At 42.9% G+C, this 11,503-nt stretch overlaps 1 protein-coding gene across 3 annotated transcripts in view; it reads right to left on the reverse strand.

Moving 5' to 3' along the window:
- CTPS2 (CTP synthase 2) overlaps nucleotides 1–4,462 on the reverse strand; it is a 124,245-nt gene extending 119,783 nt beyond the window's left edge. Inside the window, exon 1 of one of the 3 annotated variants that reach the window (XM_081080945.1) lies at nucleotides 4,108–4,462. The gene's annotated coding sequence lies outside the window, so the exon portion shown is untranslated. The remainder of the gene's footprint in view (nucleotides 1–4,107) is intronic. The other 2 variants (XM_081080947.1, XM_081080946.1) reach the window with 2 other exon arrangements.
- Between the last annotated feature and the right edge of the window lie 7,041 nt (nucleotides 4,463–11,503).

Here is an 11,503-nt window from a genome sequence, read left to right on the forward strand (position 1 = left end):
AAGAACCGTGGAGACTATGAAAATCCTGAAGCCCTGAAATAGCCCAAGTTTGGGAAGAGCTTTTGTGTGATGCGAATGAATAAATTGGTACCTGGTGGTCGATCTGCACTCTTAGTAAGAAAAGACCTATTTCATACTAGAAATAAATTCAGTGAAGGCCAGTCTTAGAGGAAACCATGGCTTCAGAATTAAGCAGCTATAGCTGAGCGGTATGGTTTAATGGGGGAGTACAGACCAGGAGGGAGCTGGGAAAGTTCTGTATCTTGACACAAGTGGTGGTTAGGTGTTCAGACACACAATGCTATTTATTGAGCTATGTACTTGATGTGTACACTGTAGTGGTTATAAATTCTACCTCAATCTAGCAATAACAACCACAACAGGTCCATGTCTCTGCAGGATCCCCAAAGGCAAGATATTTTGGCTTTCTTTTTTGTTTTTCCAAAAATATTCCATCTGATACAGAGTCGCTTGAAGTAAACGCTAATAGATTCTTTGTGTTTAGAAACAATTAGGTGAATAAACCATGGCTACTGTTGGCTCCCAGGAGCCAAAAGAAGTCAATCTGCTCTCAAGCTTTTACAAAGTTACAGGAACCAATAGTCAGCGCATACTTTGTGGAACCTCCTAATGCAGCATTGAATACTACAAATGGAGAGTAGCTCCATTTTGGTAATTCACAATGAATAAAAATTGTTTTTAATACCAAGAATATAAGGAAATAGCCCTGGCCGGTTTGGCTCAGTGTATAGAGCGTCGGCCTGCGCACTGAGGGGTCCCAGGTTCGATTCCGGTCAGGGGCACATGCCTGGGTTGCTATCTCAGTCCCCACTGGGGCACATGCAGGAAGCAGCCCCAGTGATCCTCTCTCATCGATGTTTCTATCTCCCTCTCCCTTCCTCTCTGATATCAAAAATATATTTTTAAAGAAAAGAATATAAGGAAATAGATTGGAAACCTGATTCAATTTAGTAATAGGATACAGTCATTTGTAACCCACAAATATTATTTTCCCCATAATAGTGCATTTTGTATGGTAGAATTTTAAAACAGAGAAGAAAATGTGCCTTGCAGTCGTCTTGCTTTGAGACAAATAATTTTGGCAATTGTGCAGGACTAGAATACAATGTCAGTTTTACAGAACAGCAGGAAGCAGGACTTATAGGAAATCGGAGAAGGAAAGAACACAATTGAAATTATTAAAATTATAATAAGGTAAACATTTTTAAAAATATGTTTTATTGATTTTTTACAGAGAGGAAGGGAGAGGGATAGAGAGTCAGAAACATCAATGAGAGAGAAACATCGATCAGCTGCCTCCCACACACTCCCCACTGGGTATGTGCCCACAACCAAGGCACATGCCCTTGACCGGAGTTGAACCTGGGACCCTTGAGTCCATAGGCCAACGCTCTATTATCCACTGAGCCAAACCGGTTAGGGCAACATTCAACTTTTAAGTGTTGAGTAATAGCCAATGTGAATTAATTGCTTGACTGACAAATTCTTCTACTAGATGAAACTTGGATATATTTATTCAGCTTTAAACAAATAGCACATAAAATTGAATATCAGAATAGTTTTTTTGTGAAATGTTTTTATATTCCTCAGTTTTGTTATTGCTGTGTTTTTGAATTTATACTCGAAATTTTGGACCATCAGGTTGAAAGAGAAAGGAGGAAGAAGGATAAAACGAAAATGTTAAATTTGACATTTGGGGAATCTGGTGAAGGGTATCTGAGAATTCTTTGTACTATTGTAACTTTTCTGTAAGTCGGAAATTGTATCAGAATAAAAAGTTTTTTTAAAAAAAAAAAGAAGAGGAAGAAAAAAAGGTAATGATACAAATTATGAACAACAAATACACATCTATCAACAAGTGAATCTAAAAATCAAGTGAATAAATAATCTGATGAACAGAATAAACTGGTGATTAAAATAGAATCAGGGGCATAGAAAGGGAGTGGACTGACTATTCTTGGGGGGGAAAGGGGTGTGGGGGATGCGGGAAGAGACTGGACAAAAATCGTGCACCTATGGATGAGGACAGTGCGGGGGGTGAGGGCGGAGGGTGGGGGGGGAACTGAGTGGAGGGGAGCTATGGGGGGAAAAAAGAGGAACAACTGTAATAATCTGAACAATAAAGATTTAATTTTAAAAAAATGTTTACTGAATGTTTATTATATATGCTAGACATGTTCCATGGTCCAGGGATATGGGGGTGAACAAAAAGTCAAGTTCCCTGCCCACTTGGACTTCACCTTTCCTGTGCAATTAAGGGGCAAATAAGCGGTGCTGTAATTGTATCTTATTAGGGTACTGTCACGCTATTAAAAGGACTTCTGATTTGTAAAAGTTAGCAAAATCAAAAACAAACCCCCCAAAATGCCATAGAAAACTGGAGTGTATTCATGTGAAGTCACATTATGTGGTTGTCAAAAAGTCTAAGCATTTTCCATATAAGATGTGCTTATGTGATATGAACAGAGTGGGATATAAAATTGGACATAATATCTCACCTATGTTTATTTTTTTAATTTAGACTGGTTAAAAGTGCACTAAAATGCTGAATTTTAATATATTTAGGTGGTTGGGGTGTAGGCAATTACTAGTTTTCGATATTTTCAAAAGCAGAAGATACCTTTTTAAAGCACATTAGATATTTTACAAAGTCTTTGAAAATGTCACTTAATGCCAAAGATACATCTAGTCCTTTTTACCTCTTTTAAGTAAACAAGAAAGTTTGAAGCAAAGTTTTAAAACAGCAGGAAAAGGCAGGCTCTTCGGGCTACTTCCTTGAATCCAGATGTTTTTTCTCTCGAATGAAGACAAGTTTTCATATACTCTCATATGCAGTAAGCAGAACCAACTGTCTGTAAAATGGAATGTGTAGGGCTGCCCTGTCTGCTGTCCAATACAAACATTACACAAGCTGTCTGTGTGATTTTGAATTCTCTAGTAGCCATATTAAAAAAGAAAGATGAAGTTAATTTTAATCATCTTATGTATCCAATGTACCCAAAGAGCTTTCATTTTATCACATAATCACTATAAGAATTTATTAGTGAGATATTCTACATTCATATTCTCTCTCTCTCTCTCTCTCTCTCTCTCTCTCTCTCTCTCTCAAGTCTTCGGAGATTAGGTGTGTGTCTACTCACAGCACATCTCAACTGGACCCGCCACATTTCCAGTGCTCAAGAGCCTCTTGGTGCCGAGTGGCTGCCACACGGCAGCGCAGGCCTAAAGCAACTAAAAACATCAGAAAGCACCAAGAGATACTTTGTCAACAACGACCATTTAAAATGTAATATTAGAAACCGGAGTACTAACTGAATGATCCCATTTTATGAAGTTCTCAAACAGGCAAAACTAAGCTATGCTAGAAATGAAGGGAGTGGGGTGGGGGGGTGGGGGCGTGTGGATCGTCTGGAAAGGACACGAAGGAACTTTCTGGAGTGATGGAAACGGTCTACGCGTCAGGGTAGTGGATCCAAGGGTGTAGAATTTGTCAGACCCTGATCTGCACATTTAAACAGGGGACATTTTACGACATGTAAATTGCACATCAAACCTGTAAAAATCGCTGCCAAAAGAAAGCTATTTTGTCACGGCGGCGGCACCGTGCGCCCTGAGGAGCTGATGTGGGGGAAACGGGAGGTAGTTGTTTAACGAGAGAGCGCGCTGGGCGCGGGGACAGAGAGGCCCTTTCCCTCCGCGCGGGGCTTCACTTCCGCCAACGCCATCTCGGGGCTCCCGGGGCTCCCGAGGCCCGGGAGAAACGGGGCGCGGAGAGACGCACCCGGGGGACCCGACAATACCCACCCCAGATCGCGGCCGCCGCAGGGCGGGCTCCGACGGCGCAGGGCACCCGCGCAGCGGCCCGGCCCCGCACCCCGTTGGGTCTGCGTGCGCGGGGTGCGGGGATGCTCCTGGCCGCCAGCCCCAGTCGGACTGGGCGAGAGCGCCATCGGGGAGGGGACAAAGGCTCCCGGCCTCACGCGCGCGCGCCGGGGTTGGCGGCGCGGGTGGGGAAGGCCCGGGGACGCGGGGTGGCGCGGGCCCGGAGGCCCTGGGGGTGCGGTGGAGGGCCGGGCTGGGGATTACCTGTGCGGTGGTGGTGGCGCCCGGAGGGTGACTGGTGGGGACGGCGGGCTCCTTCCCACGGCCGGCCCGCGCTCACCTGTGGGGCTGGGTCTGGGGCCGCCCTTAGGGGTGTCCCGGAGTCGCCTCCGGGTCCTTCCCGCCTCCGGTGCAGGCCTCGGGGTGCGCGCCGTCCTCTTCGCCCACCTTTCCCTCTCCTGCCGCCGCCGGCCCCGCTGACTCACGCTGGTGAGCTTGGGGTTTGCACCAGGTTTGTGCAATGCAACAAAACCAGCGCCTAAAAAGTGACTCCTCCGGCACAGACAGCTTCCCCTCCCTCCGCCCTGCAGGCACTTGGCCCCAGGCCTCGCTCTGCCCCAGGACTGCTCCTCCCCTCCTCGGCTCATTTAGCAAAGGCCCTTCGGAGACCCAGGTGAATACCATGTTCCCACCGAGCCCAGGCCCCTCGGCACGCAAGGCCCCTTGCTTGGGTCCTCCGGTCCGGTTCTCACCACTGTAAAGAGCCTCACCTTGTCACAGACGTTTGTGGGTCCCCTGCTGCGCTCCAGGAACTGCAGAAGTGCTGAGGAGAGGACCAAAATAAAACGGGGTTCCTGCTTTTGAGGGACTCAGTCTGGGGGTCGTTCTAAACATCTATTGGAATCAGTAAGATTCCTAGAAAAATACCCGCATAGAAAAAAAAGGGGGGGGGGCAGACAATCAAGACTTCATAAGTGAAATGACTTTTTTTGGAGGATGATTGGTCCTGAGAAAGGATACAGCAGGTTGTTAAGATGAAGGGAAGAACATACCCAAACCACTGAAGGAGAGAGGATGTAACTATGGACAACGGTTTCCAGCTAATAAAAAGAAAATAGGATTCCACTGGGTTTCCTATCTACCTACTCCAGGACTTCTGTGAGGATCAAATTATATGAGGCATGGGAAAATGCTTCACAGGCATTTGATTAAAGTGTAAAATGTTTGCACCTGGCTATAAAGCAAGTTGTGTTTTTGGGCTAAAGAAACTCCAAGGAGGCTAGTCGCTAGGGAGAGGAAACCAGGCGTTGCTACTTGACATCATTACCAGCGCCCACAGCAACTGTTTCTGGGCTGAGCTGGGCTGTGGGCTACGTTTTGCACCATGGGGTCTTGGCAGCGTTGGCTGTGATTTGGTGGGGTGTCACTCCAGGGTGGTGGCAGGACCTGTATCCCACTTGGGGGAAGCCAATGATGAGCCTAGCCAGTTTGGCTCAGTGGATAGAGTGCCTGCCTGTGGACTAAAGGGTCCCGGGTTCCATTCTGGTCAAGGGCATATGCCCGGGTTGCAGTAGGGGGCATGCAGGAGGCAGCCAATTAATGATTCTCTCTCATCAATGATGTTTCTTTTTTTTAAAAAATACATTTTATTGATTTTTTACAGAGAGGAAGGGAGAGAGACAGAGAGTTAGAAACATCGATGAGAGAGAAACATCAGCTGCCTCCTGCACATCTCCTACTGGGGATGTGCCCGCAACCCAGGTACATGCCCTTGACCGGAATCAAACCTGGGACCTTTCAGTCCGCAGGCCGATGCTCTATCCACTGAGCCAAACCGGTTTCGGCATCATTGATGTTTCTATCTCTTTCTCCCTCACCTTTCCTCTCTGAAATCAATAAAAATATTTAAAAAAAAAAAAAAAGAAAGAAAGAAATGAGGGAACTGGCAAGTTGTCACCACAAAGTGGTGTTGGTGTTGAAGTCATCAAAGGGGAAGCACTTCAGATGACGTGGTTTAGGGTCTGATGGCTGAAGTGGAGTCAAGTGAGATGGGCATTGCTGGCATTGGGTCTAGCGCCCACCAGGCCAGTGTAAGGGACATCAAGAGGCCTGGAAGGATGGTGGAACTTGGAGAAGTCAATTGAGGCCAAGAAACCAAGTAAATATGAAGCTAATAGATGACAGCAACAAGGTAGGGTAGAGGGTTGTAAGGAAAAATTAAATAAGTTTTAAAACAAAAGGGAGTTTCTCCCCACTAAGAATGGCAGAACAGTGTTGTAGGAGAAGTAGTAAGGATCCAGGGGTTACTAATGTCAATTTCTGGGAAAATGAGCAAAGACTGCACTCAATAGGAACCAGAGGGGAGACCCAAGCCTCCTCAAAGGCAAATAAATAAATACATACATACATACATACATAAATAAATAAATAAATAAATAAATAAATAAATAAAAACTTTAAAGGAGGAAACACCTTGTAAAAAAGGCTGGAGGCATAGAAGAGATTGCTATGAGACAAGTCTTCCAGAATCCAGAGGACCCTGTAGAAAAGGTGCTTGTGAAATGGGTTGAAATGATGGTAATAGTTAACACCTGCCATGTATACAAGGTTTTGAAGTATGGTACCTATTTGCTTTGTTTAACAATGGACGGGTTATTTTGATTTTCTGAATTATGTAAATCATCCCATTCGATTAAATGCCTTATTGATTGTAATGTGAATATCCCATGGGTTATGGTCATACTGGTCTTAGAGAGCACATTTTCCTTTACCTGGAAGGACAGCACAGTTATCCCAAGGTCAGAGGGCTCCAGTTAACGTATCCTTGTTGACTCAGTGATCCGGAGACCCAAAACTATAATTTAGATAACATGCCTAAGTTTAACCCAGGTTCCTCATTCCAGACCTGCGGGCTCTAGATAATGTGTTTCTATCAATTCAGTGACCCTGAGACCCAAAACTCTAATTAACATGCTGCTTCTGCTTCTGTAAAATACTTTTTTTGCAAACCAGGTTCCTCATTCCAAACCTTGAGATGTAATCAATACCTTTGTGATTTTTTGCCTATATAACCCTGGAGCTGCGACCATCTTGTTACTATGAGATTTGGGGAATGGCCCCTCATAGTCCTGGATTGCAATAAATGTGACTCTTTAATTCGACTTCTTGAGGCGTCCTTCTGTGATTCGCGGGGTACATTACAACAGTTTCCTTCCACATTTCAGTACTTCATTTCCTTTTTACAACCAGAACAGTAATTATGGGTTTTTTTTGTAATAAAGGACCTGAGGCTTAAAGGTGTGGAGTGCCCTGACCAAAGGTACTGTACATTAGTTAATATAAATAACAAAACCAGGACACTGTGGGGAGGAAAAATAATTTTTCCTCCTACTCTTTTAAGTTCTTCTGGCTGGACTAATCAAATTAATACAAAATAAATTAACAGAAGAAAATGATCAAATTTATTACTTATGTGCATGCAGAGGTTTCATAAGAATATAAAAGGTGCCCAGACTATGTGGCTCAGTGGTTGAGCATCGACCTATGAACCAGGAGGTCAAGGTTCAATTCCTGGTCAGGATGCATGCCTGGGTTCAGGTTCTATCCCCAGTAGGGGGTGTGCAGGAGGCAGCCAATCAATGATTTTTTAAAAAATATATTTTATTGATTTTTTACAGAGAGGAAGGGAGAGTTAGAGACATCGATGAGAGAGAAACATCGATCAGCTGCCTCCCACACACCACCCACTGGGGATGTGCCCACAACCACGGCACATGCCCTTGACCGGAATCGAACCCAGGACCCTCCAGTCTATAGGCCGACGCTCTATCCACTGAGCCAAACCAGTCAGGGCCAATCAATGATTATTTATCGTCATTGATGTTTCTATCTCTCCTTCTCCCTCTCTGAAATCAATAAAAATATGTATATATTTTATATATATATATATTTTATTGATTTTTTACATAGAGGAAGGGAGAGAGAGGGTCAGAAACATCAATGAGAGAGAAACATCGATCAGCCGCCTCCTGCACATCCCCCACCGGGGACTGCCCGCAACCCAGGTACATGCCCTTGACCGGAATCGAACCCGGGACCCTTCAGTCTGCAGGCCGATGCTCTATCCACCGAGCCAAACCGGTTTTGGCAATATGTATATTTTTAATACTGCCCAAAAAAAGAGAGAATATGAAACTTAAGGACGAATCGGGCAGTTAAGGCTTATATGTCATCTTGAGCTAAGGTGGGGTGGTTTTTGGGGGACTCCAAAGGCAAGGAAGGCAAGTCACGTAGAGACGGAAAAGCAAATGTTTGGTAACTATATGTTTGCTGGGCCATCTTTAACAATATGATACAGAGAGGACTTTGATCAAAGAGGCCATGCTAGGTTCCTCCCTGTCTATCACACTCTGGTTTATATTAAACTAGTTATCTGATTATTTCTCCCTTCCTGGAGGAGGTCCCCTATCTAAATTCTTTTAGGCAGTTAGGGGGGAAGGTCAAAGGTTCTTCCTGAGTCTTTTGTTTCTTGAAAATAGCCAGCTTAGCCCTAGCGTCAGCCTGTGGACCAAAGGATGCCAGGTTCGATTCTGGTCAAGGACATGTACCTCAGTTACAGGCTCCTCCCCGGCCCGGGTCCTGGTCAGGGCTCGTGCAGGAGACAACCAATCGATGTGTTTCTCTCACATCAATATTTCTCTCTGTCTTTCCCTCTCTCTAACTCTCTAAAAAGCAATGGAAAAATATTCTCAGGTGAGGATAAAAAACAACTAAATTAATTTAATTAAAAAAGAAAATAACCAGCTTAAAATAATCGATACCCCAAAAGGCATATTTTGGGGTGGCAAACTCTGCTTTCCTTTGATATCAAAAGAAAACATCCGTTTCCAAAGTCAGACTCTTTACCACAGAGTGTAGAGCTTCATCTTTTTCTTATTCTATGAATCTATGAGGCTAATGGAGGAAAGATATTTTGTGAATACACAGAGGTTCTTATGACAACTTTTGTAATATTAATCCAAAATGGAAAAAAAAGTGAGCAGGAAAACAAATCTGATAACAGGGTTGACATTGATTAATTTGTGTGGGGATAAGGGTGTGTCTTCATTCAACAAGTGTTCTTTTACAGCCTACTACCAGCATAGAGTTGAGGATAAAAAAGAAATGGAAAAGAAGCCCATCATTAAGTTGATTTGTGTGTTTTTTTTAATCTTTTATTTTGAAGAAGTCCACCTTTCAGAACAATTGTAAAACTGTCTGTCCCCTGGGGATCACAGCATTCACCATTGTTTTGAGTGCTCCTGGAGATAAAGCAAAAGTACCGCTGAATGGGCTGGGCCCCACCTCTGCTATTTGTTGGGTCAGTACTATATTCCTTTTGGAGGTGAAGAAACTTGAAGAGTAAGAAGTCAAAAGTATTCACTCATTTTATATATATATATGGCATATATTAATTGATTTTAGAGAGAGGAAGGGAAAGAGAAACATCATCATGCTTGGTTGCTTTCTGAACTCGGTATGTGCCCTGACCAGGAATCGAACCCGCCACTTTTTGGTGTACAGAAGGACACTCCAACCAACTGAGCAACACCGGCCAAGGCAAAGGTATTCACCTATTAGAAAGTGGAGTTAGAACCCCCTTCTGACTGAAATTCCAGGCTCACTCCAATCACACTTGAACCAAATGTCATTTTTCTGAAAAGTGTTGACTTTCAGGTTCTCACTGACTTAATAAATCCTAGAAAGGCATTGGTCCTCAGAGACATCAAAGTTGAGTCAATACCTAGACTCTAAAAACAGATTAGAAGGTCTTTGATGCCACTGAATTGTACACTTAAAAAATGGTTAAAATGACAAATTTTATGTTATATATAATTTACTGTAATTTAAAAAATTGATAGTGTAATATACCAAAAACTATTGAATTGTACACTTTAAATTGGTGAGTTGAATAGTATGTGAATAAAGCTGTTTTGGGGGGAAAAAACAAAAATGGGTTGGACTTGTTAAACTAAAGTTCTGGACCTGAATTGTAAATATACCTCAGGCTGGAAAACTGGAGAACAGGAAAAATCAGGTTGTAATCAATCCCCTATATATTCACTGGAACTAAGCAACTGTTCTGAAAATGTTGGAAGGAGGAGGAATAATGGGTGTGCTTTACCAACAGATTGCTTGAGTCTGTGCTTGGGAAATATGTTCATGAACTCCCTGTTCTCAAGGAGTAGTTGTTCACTTGGGCAGGTTTTTTTTATTCGTTTGCTTGCATGTTATTATGGGAAAAGTAAAATACTGTATATAGGAAAACAGACATAATAGTATAACCACCCAACTTTAACAGTTATCAACCTGTGGCCAGGTTTGCTTCATCTACATCCCTACTCATTTCCCCCATCCTGTATTAATTTGAAGCAGGGTGGCTGGCATCTTATCATTTCATTGGTAAATATTTCAGTATGACTAAAAGATAAGAACACATTAAAACACACACACACACACACACACACACACACACACTTACCACAGTTTAAAATTTAACAATTCCTATGTCTATGGACAGATGAATGGATTAACAAAATGTGGTATTACATACAATGGAATGTTATTCACCCTTTTTAAAGGAGCCTTTTTTGCCTGGCCAGTGTGGCTCAGTGGTTGAGCATCAACCCATGCCCCAAGAAGGTGCCTGTTCAATTCAGGCCAGGACACATGCCAGGGTTACTGGCTTGATCCCAAGTAGGGGGTGTGCAGGAGGCAGCTGATAGATATTGATGTTTCTCATGGATGTTTCTATCACTCCCTCTAAAATCAATCGAAACATATTTAAAAAATAATAAAGGTAGCCTTTCTTAAGGCAGAATTTTAAAAAAATTCTGACATATTCTACAAAATGAATGAACCCGAGGACATTTGCTAAGTGAAATAAGCCAGTCACAGAAAGACAAATATGGTGTGATTCTATTATATGAGGTTCCTGAAGTAATCAAACTCATTCAGAAAGTAGTTTGGTTGCCAAGGGCTGGGGGGAGGGGAGAATGGAGAGTTGTTTAATGGACACACAATTTGATTTGCAATAGGAAGAGTTCTGGAGATTGGTTGCGTAACAACGTGAATGTACTTAACACTTCTGTACTGTACAATTAAAAGTTAAGATGGTAAAGTTTGTGTATTCTACCACAAAGACAATTTTTTAAAATTTAACAGCTCCATAATTTCATGATCTATATCCAATGACCAAATTTCCAATTCTTATGAAGTCAAACTTTTCCACCCCACTGGGGTTCTTTCAATTAGGATCCAAATAAAATCCACAAATTGCCATGCATTATGTCTCCTAAATCGCTTTTAATCTATAAATTCCCCTTCTCCACTGCCTTGCAATTTATTTGAATAAACAATGTCGTTTGTCCTGTGGTTTCTCACAGCCTAGATTCTATGTTGCCTGCATCCCATGGTATCCTTTAACACTTTCTTCCAAACTCTGTATTCCCTGTAAATTGGTAGTTGGACCTAGAGGCCCTGGGCTAGGTTTTGTTTTTTTTTTTTTTTTTTTTTGAGCTGGTGTGTGTGTGTGTGTGTGTGTGTGTGTGTGTGTGTGTGTGTGAGGGGGAGGAGCTAGTTTTGATTCAGTCTCAGGAGGAGGCTAAAGATATCCATCTCC

The sequence above is a fragment of the Myotis nattereri genome, assembly GCF_964212035.1.
Source record: "Myotis nattereri genome assembly, chromosome: X".
Lineage (NCBI taxonomy): Eukaryota > Metazoa > Chordata > Mammalia > Chiroptera > Vespertilionidae > Myotis > Myotis nattereri.